This window comes from Lonchura striata, chromosome 8 (genome assembly GCF_046129695.1).
Source record: "Lonchura striata isolate bLonStr1 chromosome 8, bLonStr1.mat, whole genome shotgun sequence".
In the NCBI taxonomy this organism is placed as follows: Eukaryota; Metazoa; Chordata; class Aves; order Passeriformes; family Estrildidae; genus Lonchura; species Lonchura striata.
In genome coordinates this window covers 30860988-30872304 of record NC_134610.1, presented here as the reverse complement: position 1 = coordinate 30872304, position 11317 = coordinate 30860988, and positions in this window count along the sequence as shown.

Below are 11317 nucleotides of genomic sequence, written 5' to 3'. Positions count from 1 at the left end.
GTCAAAATGAGAGCAACAGCTGTGGAAAAGCCATTAAATCATAAGGGAAATAGAAAAGGACAGCAAGATACTCCATGATAAAGATTTTTATTCATTTTGAGGTATGGTTTTTGCCCTCTGAGACAGAGGTCAGGCTGCTCCCCACCTCAGCAAATTAAAAATCAGCAACGTCATTTGGGTACCAAACCAAACAATGATAAATGTTCTTCCCACACCTAGGCACAGGGTGTGGCACTCTGATCTTTCATCAAATCACTGTTTGCAGGAAAACAGCTTGCTAGATAAAGCTACTGCCTAGCAAGAACCTTTCATAATGACCACTCTACATCTACATTGGAGGAAATTTCCTCCAATGAATAATCCTTCCTGTCTGAAGTTGGCATGTTTTGTATAATCCTGTAGACACTGCAGAGTGCTCAAGGACAGAATATTGGCCTGATTACACCACACTCCCTCCTCAGACATAATGCAGAATTTTCAGTCAGGATGTTGCAGCTGTTCCACCGCTGTGCATTGCAGTGTTATGCAACAATTAAGGCCAGGAAATGGAGATTACTTCATACTAGTGCAGAGTGGGTGATGACTTTTAAATATCCTCAGAAGTTTTATTTTACAATTAAACAATAAGCAAAAAAACATATGGAGCAATGGCACTGAAGTCAAACAGGAAGTATCTTAATGATTTTCAAATATGAAGAACTGAAAGTACAATCTAATATCAAATCACAGTAACACATGGAACATGAATTAATCAGAGCTAACTGAGTTTACCAGAAATATTTCACCCATTGGGTCATACAGAAGATGCTCCATAGGCAGTGAGAGCTACTAGATTCAAACACACTGATGAGAAACAAACCATAAAGAAATAAACAATAAAATGCTGCTAAATAATTTTTCTATGCATGAGCTCTGTTCTGAAAATCAGAAATTGACAGATATATAATAAATAAACCCTTACAAAAAGACCTATTTACTAGCTACAGATATATTGCAAAATCTTACTTTTGAAGATGAACTAGTTAGAAAAACCATGAAAAATTAATTGTGTTAATGTCTAAGCAGAATTCCCTGCAGTTGTATTTCAGTAAAAACTCTAGTAAATGCTTCTGTGGAAAAACAATATCCTAATGCTAAAAATCAAATGCAACAAACCTCACGGAATCCAGTTATTTTTAATTAGTCTAATGTTAGTTATGCTAATTATGTTAGTTATGCTAATTTAATTAGTGATGCTAATTAGCACAGTGAAAGCCTCAAAAGTGAAGATGATAACCAAAGCTTAGCATTGCCAACTGCCCATCTTCTGATAGAAGACAGCTGAGACTACACTGGCATTTGTGCAATTGCTAGAATACTGAACAGCCAGCAATAGTGAGTACAGTGCAAAATACTGCGCCTTTTTATTGCTGCTGTTCACTTCTTAACAGGAACATTTGACCCTGCAGTATAACATCTATCAGATTCATCTAAGTTCCTGACATTCTGGCCTGCCCTGCAACAGACAGTACTACAGAGCAGATTTCAGTAGCTGTGCAACTCACTGTTCCTTTTGCACACACAACTACAGGAAACTTAAGGGCTTAAATTAATTCCCTTCCAACAATTATTGAAGCATGAAATTTCATTCTTCTTATCTATCTGTACTCTATGGCAAAAAAAAAAGGAAATAACATTAGTGCTCAGAAAATTAGTGTATTTAAAAAATCAGCATTTCAAAACTAGGAATTACTGTGGCATTACATTTCACCAACCATGAGGAACATAAATATTTTCAGTTCTAAATATATTAAAACCTCACCACTCAGTGCTTTTTGTGTTATAAAATTAAATTTAAAAGAGGCAACAATCTATTTGGATGTCTCTTTCAACCATTTTTCCGTTCTCATAAAGTTGTAAATAATTCTCCCACACGTCAAACACACAGTGTCAGTGAAGTGTCAGATCAGAAAGATAACTACTGTCAACACTGCTAGCAAACATCTTGCCAATCATCTAGCAGGTATTTCCTCATTTTTGTTCTGCATAGGGTTAGATATGCAGGCAGAATAGATGGTGCAACCTGTCATTAGAAGCTCTGCTGGGAAGAGGCTGAATACTACAAACCTCCTCTTCCTCCACTTCCCTATCTACATGTTGGAACACAAAACTTTTACCCTCAGTCTCCTCAGCTTTATCCTCAGCATCAGAATATGAGACACACACAAATTCTGCCATGGCTAGAAACTGAATTGTTCAGTAACTAAAGTCAAATGTTCATCTTTCTTTATCAGCTACATTCATGATACAGCCTGGTCAAAGAAAAATACCTTCAGTTTGAAAATCTAAAAACAGCTTGAACACTGATTATACTATCAAGATAATATATTGAGGTATACATTTAATACTGAATATGCTTGCCAAGATAAATACTAAGATATCCTGCATGGTTTTGGAGTGGAGTAGTGCCTGAAAGAAAATAGCAAACTGCAGTGGTATCAGATGCATATTTACCTCTGATTCATTACATGTGAAATTTCCTGCTTTGCTGTTCTGTTTGTACAAATTTTAATTTTGTCCAAGTGTAAACTCACCTGAATTTAGGTTTTAATTACTTCTGTAAACTTGAAAAAATATTATTTGAGTTATCCATGATGACTTAAAAATCTTTTTCAAAACAGCATCTGGCATCCTCAGAGGTCATCAAGCCCAAGACAAAATTGTGTATCAGCAGACAAGACAGATCAGATGTGGAGCAAGAACAGCATCTCTTAAGGTATTAAGCTATATAAAATTCTTTGTGTTTTTTATTGTTTGTTTGCAGGAGCTTTTAAGTGCTTAACATCATTTAACTTCCATATTTGTCCTTATTTGACAACATAAATACATATGAAACATAGAATTCTGCAATATAAATAAATGCTACTAACTAATAGAATATCTAGGATTATTATCTAGGCTTATGTGCATATATATAAATTTGTATTACTGTATTCACAAACTTCCACACAATTAAATTTATACAGATGAAATCTGAAATTTGACTAAATCTAATGAAAATCCTCCAGCACCAAGATGTTCAAGGCTGTGCTGCTTAAATTCCCTGCAAGAAGAATTCAATAACCCAAATAGTTCTTTACCACCTAAACCTTGCTCATCTTGCTTTGTAATCAAGTAATTTGATTTCAATTATCTACAAGAGAAAAGCAGCAGAATTTAGCTTTGCAGAGTACTATTCATTTAAACAACCAAGATGCAAATCACATATCCAAGTTCTTCTATAATAAGATGATAATGACTTTGTTACAGTTCAAAATACTAAATATGAGAGTAAACAAAAAATAAATCCTTTTTATTGTTCTTACTCAGAACAAGAAATGCATTTCATTTCCCAGTTTCATCTGTGAAGAAAATGTTCCAATTCTTTAGTCATTCAAATAATATATTTTATTCTCCAAGGTGTTAGCTGTTTTATTAAAAAGAGGCAGAGCATTGATGGAGGAAACATACAGTCTGCTGGAGTCTAGTTTAGTGCATGATTGCAAATAAGCCTGGCAAAGTCTCCTGGCAACACTTTGTGGAAAACACAGTAAACAAATAAGTGTAAGTTACATAAACAGTAACTGAATGCTAAAGGCTTCATTTCTTAGCCAAAAATACTTCCAATGCCTCTATGTGCAGCTGAGGAGCTGTTGCATCCCTTTCAGCAGCAAACAATATATGTTAGGCTGTATTCAGTGGACATACTTAACAGAGAATTAAATGTCAATTAAATACTTCAGATAAAAAGTAAAATTAAAAACAAAAGAGCAGTTATTGTCTTCCTCTGATTTTAAAGACATCATGACCTCCTCCTAGTTAATACCATTTTTAATCAGATACCTTAATGTAATCTCTGCAGTAGCTGTGTAAGTAATAGGGTAAATCTGATAGTTGCAAGGACTATGAGGCCTCTTCAGTAAGTGTTGGCCAAACCTGCTCTGCTTTAATTGTGCTGATTACTGTATAAATTCTAGAACAGTTGCAACAGATTTATCACTTTAATTCTGCTTACCATTAACCAAGCACAAACTGTGACACCACTGTTCAGGGGCTCAGATGTAGGGTTTTTCCCTACTGGGACAGAGAACTCAAGAACCCCTGCAGTCAAATCTTAACCATACTCTGTGTCTAAGAGTTACTTTAAATTTTGAATTGTCTTTTGAGCTCTGAACACTGTCCATAAGAGTATTGTGACCAATTCTTTATCTCTTTATTTTTCAAGATTTCATTGAAGGTGGAAACAGCAGAGAAGACTAAGAAGATGCAAGGAAAGTTAATAGTTGCCCATTTTCCCTTCTTTAGGGAGAACTAAATTTTTCTCCTTTATGCCATGTAAACTGATGCTGTCAAACAACCTATAAGCAAAATTTGGCAAAACTTGTTTATTCTAAATTCAGTAATTTTATTTCTGACTTTCAATGCTAACCAAGGTCACTATTTCTCAGTAAGTCTGTCAAGTTACAGTGATAATGTCATATTTATAACCTTGTAAAAAGGTTTTAAAAGTTTGCTTTAACAATATTAACTGAGCTTACATTGTGTGTAGGCTAAGATATTAATTTACATGTATCTAGTGCTAGTTTGGCGTTGTTTTATTTTCCAGACAGCTACTGTATTGATTTCTGAAATGCTAAATACCAGTAACCTTCTGAAAAGAAATGTCATAATATTAATAACAAGGATGTTACTCAAATGCTCAGTGTTACAAAACTGTATGATTTATCTAGGCTACCTCCCTCTCGTGTGATAATATATGTCAGTGGCAGAAAGACCCTAATTCTATTATATAAATTACTGCTAAATTCAGAGCCATGGGCAAAGTTTTGCTAAACATTCAACAATTAAAATACATACCAGGAATTATGCAATGGTACCTCTCCCTTCCTTGTGGTTATTCTTGCTCTAAATGATAAATTAACAGTTTAAAAATCAGCATTGAAAATACCAGGAATGCAGGCAGCATTACTACATTTTAAGTAACTATACCAGATACAGATAAGGCAAACATTCAAAGCCTATCAGCATTTTTCTTGCTGGTTTCTCTGTTCTAGTGGCTCCTCCTTGAAAGAGAAGGAAATCTTTTGAGAGCTATTACACTACATAAAATATGAGTTTTTTACACCTCACAGTAGATACAGCCTGCCCTTTTGTACTGCCATAGGCCTTTCTTTCTTGATTGCAACAGCTGTACTTATTCCAGAAACTGTGTTAAAGTGGGAAAGAGTATAGGATCAGTGATGGTGTTTCACAGGGGAGTATTTGGAGAAAACAGTTACATCTCAGTGATGTTTAGACTTTAAATAACATGACAATCATTGTAAAGCTTAAGGCACAGCAACTTGCAACCAGGGAATTTTGCCTTTTTAAATTTTATGTCAACATGGCAAATAGAAATGTTTTGTTCTGTGATAACCCAAAATAAATGCTTCATGAACTCTTTTCTGTGAGATTTTCTTTCAGAGGTCACGCAGCTGTGGAATGTTCAGTCTGCTGGTCCATGAGAATTTGATCAGAATATTTTCTTCCCAGCTACTGAGATGAAAGGTCTAGGTTCCCAAGAAAGCACGAAGTTTTGAAACAGTCAACATAAAAACGGTGATAAAATTAAAATAGATACACATTTGCCATTCAGTTCAATTAATATTTCTGCAAAGAGTAGTTTTCTGACTGTAACTTCATAAAGCAAAAAAAGCCCAATTTTAAATATGGAAATACTAATGCTCAAAGGTGGAATGTGAATAAAAGCCAGAACCTTCAAGTTCTTTTCCTCACCCTGACAACTCACCCAGCTTTGGCTTAGATTTCCCGTCTGTATTCATCGATCTCAGTTGGGCATTTTGAGTTCTGTGGACCTGAAAGCACTTTCACCATAAAAGGATGGTGAACAAGTATAACCCTCAAGACTGAAACTTCTGTTAAGGGTTCAGTTTCTTTGGGTCTCAGGTTGTTTTGACATGTGTGCAGCCTAAGACAGAAAGAATGAAGTTTAAATATAAATGAAGCCCAACCAGCTGTTTGATAATAGGGCACATTAGAATTTGAAAACCTTAGTGTTTCCTTTGAAATAACTCCCATCTCCAAACCTAGAAAAACAATCTCTCTAGTGGCTCTATTTTCCCAGTAGCAGGGGCTAAGTCCAAATGTATGTGAGTGAGAACAAAGGCACAAAAAGCACATGAGAGTTACACATTTAATAAAACAACCTAGACAAGATCCTAATCCAACTGGGCATCTTAAACATCCTAACCTTCACTCTTGCCTCAGAGAGCCTTACAAAGGTATTATGCATTTCCTCCTTTCTCCAGTCTGCTCAGACATGTTCTGTTCTGCCCAAGCTCTCACTCAGCTATCTGTTGTGTGCCTATGGAACGTGCTTTATGAGGCTGTAACCTATCTCAGCCAAAATTACCAAGTCCCTCATTCCAGGAGACCCATATCATGGGAGCAAAAGCAAGCTGCCTCTTCCATACCTTCAGCCCATCCTGCTCAGGCCTGCTTACTCCTCTAAAATAATCTAATCTCTGGGTTTTATCTTCCAGAAAATATCAGTTGTATGTAGTATTAAACACAGTACTTACTCTCATGGGGGCACTCCCAACAGGAAAGAGAAGCAAGCCCATAATTATCACTCCAGTCTTCTCCTGACTTCCTTGCTCAACTTCACTTACTGGGCAGTAAGTCTTCACTTGAGTGACTTCTTGACTCTTCACTCAGAGGGTTTTTGCTGCAGTTATCTTTTCTCATTAGGCAGAAATATTAGCACTAATCTGATTTCATATCAAGATGCTCAATGCAAGACAAATGAGGCATCTGTTTATCCAAAGTTCCTGAGCAGTTCCAAGCCTCTCATATGCCTGCTCTTTGGTGGCACCAGCAGAAGAGCTTCCAGCATCCAGGCACCAGGCTTCCATCTTCATACTGCAAACAAAATATTTGTTTTGTAAGACACAGCATTTGATTTTTTTAAGGTCCCTGAACATTCCACTGCTCAAAATGTGTATCTGGAACTCTGATCCCATATTCAAAGTAGTTACTGCAGCAAACCTGTGCATTGGTTATTCAGAGTACGTGAGGGACTGCCCTGCAACAGACAACCCCAAATCTCATAGTTCTGCATTTCTAAGTGAAACTAGCACTAACATGAACTTAACTCTCTTAAAGTCTAACAAAGTGCACAACAAATTGTTCTGCACTAAGGAAGGAAAAATTATGAAAATTAAACGTCAAACTGTCTTCTCAGCTACAGCAACATAAGACCTTGAGAAAGGCTCTCATTAGAGCTACTTCAGTTTTATACTGTAGAACAGAGTGAACTTGGAAACGTCTATTTTTAAATCCACTCATACTTAAATCACAGATGAAAGACTGCTGGGAGTATTTTACAAATAAGTTGTTTGGTTCAGTACTTTCAGAAGCTTTGAGAGATGCAATCAGATTGTCAAAAACTAATGAGAGACTGATGATAGTTCTCAGCTACTTTGACAACAGCCTTAAAATCTTCCATGTGAAAGTGATGAAATTCTGCTTCTAATCATAAAATGAATAATTTAATACTTGTGAACTACATAGATTTTTTGTGCAAATGAGTTCTAAGATTGCTTTGACAGTGTATCAGAAGTTAAGTGCTAAAAAAACTGACTTCAACACCGTAAAAGTGCTCAGACTTCTTCTTTTATTTGTGGTGACAGGACTTTTAAAGTAGAATGATTATAGGTTTTGCAAGGTTCCTTGTGTCATTGACAATCTAGGTACTTAACCTAAGGAAACAAACTACAACTTTGCCTAGATTCCAGATAACCGGGTGTGTAAGTTAACCTAACTTCCTTCAAATCCTGATGTCTCAGAAGAATTAGCAAAAGGTTTACCATAAAGCAAACCCAACTATTTTCAACTATTTTCGTTTTCTTAGACTGGTATAAATTAGCAAATTATTAAAATACAGGTTCAACTGTGAAATTAACACAGCTTGATGTTACAAATCAGAATCTACTTATTTGGATTATGGTGATACAGTATCTGAATACAAAATAAGCTAGTGTCAGAACTGAGGATGCTCCAAAACAGAAAAAAACCTATATAAAAGCAATATCCTCTGACTGTGCTGCTCTCTCCTCCTAAGAGACTTCATCCACCTGTCTTACATGGCTGGCCCCACTCTTGACTGTCTGAGCAGCCAGCACAGCTTCAGCTTGCTCTCTTGTGGCCAACATTAGAGCTACAATTATCCTATTCCCCTCCAAGCACCTCTGTGACTGGTTCTTCTAAAGCATGACAAGTTTCCTCAGAGTACAATCACTTACAGGTGAACCTCATAAACCACTCAGAGTTGAACCCACAATTGATTATGGTGGCTTAACATGTTCCCAAGCATCAGCTGAGAGATACAGAATTGAGTGCATGAGGATTTCCAGCCCACAGCAAAAACCAGGGAAACTTTGAGGCTGCTAAGCCTCCAAGGCAGTATCAGTCCTACCCTGTGCCTCACAGCTGGAAAATCCTCTGACACAAATATACTGTCAACATCATGAACAGAGGTCTTCAAGACTTGACAGTGTTATCACAAGGATGGCCTCACCTCTTCAGCATGGTTTTAGCAGCAGCCTTTTGGAGCTTGAGCTTGGTTATTTAAAGGTTACTGTTTTGGCCATGCATTTGCTAACAGGTCACTGCAACTTCAGAGATTTTCTGGCATCAGTAACTACTTCTGGTTTTTAGCTGTTTAAATGACTTGTTGGGTAATTTCTGTTATTTAAAAAATATTTTTAAAGATGCCAGATACTGAAAGGTGAGGGCTTTAAAAGACTGAAATATTATTTGATACTTTATTAACATTGTATCGGGCATTGTTAACCTCCAGAAACAGTTTTATGCTAGTAAAAGAAAAATAGTTTAGAGCACCGAAGTTGGCACAAGTGCACAGACACAAGCAGAATGACCAGAGATGTATCACTGAATGACATTTCCTGCTTAGCTGTCAGCCAGATGAGCTCTAAGTGCCCTCCCCAGCTCTCAGGAGTAACAGTGCAGGCACATTGCAACACCAGAACTGCAGCAGCCCTGAAACAAACTTGAATGGAGAAAATACTGCTCTGCGCAGGGAGTGCAAAGGTGCCAACATTTCCCTTTGCTGACTTGCAAACACAGCGGGTCTTATAGTGGGTTTGACTGTAATTTCAGGAGTGATCTTGTGACATGAATTCATTCATTTTAAAAGGAACTGTCAAAAGCCCACTCCATATCAGTAGAAGAATCATTAAAACCATTCCACATTTGCTATTATGCCTCAAAACCATTATCATCACTCTTCTGAAACAGTCAATAACACTGAGTGATCAGGTTTTGATTAATAAACATTAACAGCATTTATTACTGAACATAAAAAGGATAATCAGTGCAGAAATTACACTTTGACTACTGTGTTACTTGATCATCAACCTTTGTAACACATGAACAACAAATAAAACTTGGGCAGCAGAGGGTTGGGAGTAACTCAGATTAAACACATTACTCACTAGAACAACCAGTGACAAACTACAAAGCACACTGAGCAATAGCACCAAAACTGATCTATGTGACCCAGATATGTGAATTTCTTATAGAAGTCAAAGGACAAGCCCCAGAACCATTCCACCCCCTGGGTAACAACTCCCCAGCAGCTTCAGCTGCTCTGCTTTGGGACTGCTGGAATCACAGAGCACTGTGCACTGCTGAGAAAAACAGATCAGGTCCCTCACCTGTCCCTCACACAGCCCCACACCCAGCCGTGGTGAGGCAGGGCTGGAGGCACAAGTGTGTGCTCAGAGGTGGGGGGAAGAGCAGGAATGACCTTTCAGACAAGTGTAACCTCAGTTTCTCTTTCTGTTAAAAGCAAATAAGCACAACTTTTGCAAGTTAGTATATTGACAAATATTCCTATAGCCAAATTGTCTTTCTTCATCCTTCTGCTAGGAGCCAAAATCCTTGTTCTTCCTATACGGCTTCCAAAAATTTTGATCAACATTACAGACATTCCAACCAAGCTCATGGATACAACCAAGGTGCAATCTTGCTCACAAACTCTAAGTTACCAAAATATATAATATATATGATTATGTGAGATTAAAGAAAATAAAGGCAACACTCTCTTACTACAGTTGCAAATATTTCAAATGGTTCATGAAAATTTGAACTATATTTGCACTGCAGTCAGTACCACAAGGACCACAAGTGGGATAGAAATCTCATAAAATCCTATAACTGAGCAATCGGTAGCAGTCTGTAAGTTTGGATTACTCTTGAGTGTTTAGAATAATATACAATGTTTAAAAAGAAGGAAAGGTATTAAAATGAGACAATGATGTATTTATTAAGACACGTAGACATATGCATCACTGTGACATATCTATAGCAGAATGGAAGAGACAAAGAAACGTTAAGATCACCTTAGGTGGACGGTCTTAAACATCCATCTTGTATAATAATAAAGTCATAGAATCCTGGAATGCTTTGGGTTGGAAAGGACTTCAAAGATTATCTCATTTCAATCCCCTGCAATGGGCAGGGACTAGACCAGGTGTCTCAGAGTCCTGTGCAACCTGGCCTTGAACACTTGCAAGGATGGAGCTGCCACAGGTTCTCTGGGCAACTGTGTGTCTCACATCCCCCGTGTAAGCAATTTCCATCCATCCAGTATCTAACCTAAATCTGCCCTCTGCCAGTTTTAGTCCATTCCCCCTTGTCCTGTCACTACATGACCCTCTAAAAAGTCCTTCTCTTTCTTGTAGAAACATATGCTAATAATGAACATAATGAAACATACGATCCTAATGTCTGTAAATAGTGTAAATTCATATCTCTTCTGGAATACCTTTAAGCAAACCGCTTAAAGGGGTTTGAGAGCCCGCTGCCGACAGTAGCCCGGGTTCACACCACACCAAGCCGACACGCTGCACAAGGAGCACAGCTGCCAAGCCTCATTCCAAGCGTCTTCTCCACCTTGGGCCTGTGCCGATGCCCTCCCGGACCGGCTCCCAGGAGCTCCGTGGGCACGGCACGGCACGGCGCGGCACGGCGCGGCACGGCGCGGCACGGCGCGGCACGGCGCGGCCGCCGCACTCCCGGCTCCGCCCGGCCGGGGGCGCGAGCTCCCTCAGCACTCGCGCCGGCCGGCCCGCGCCCCGCGCGTGCTCTGCCGCGCCTGCTGATTGGTGTCCCGTCAGGCGCGTGCTCTGCCGCGCCTGCTGATTGGTGTCCCGTCAGGCGCGCGCTCTGCCGCGCCTGCTGATTGGTGTTCCGTCAGGCGCGTGCTCTGCCGCGC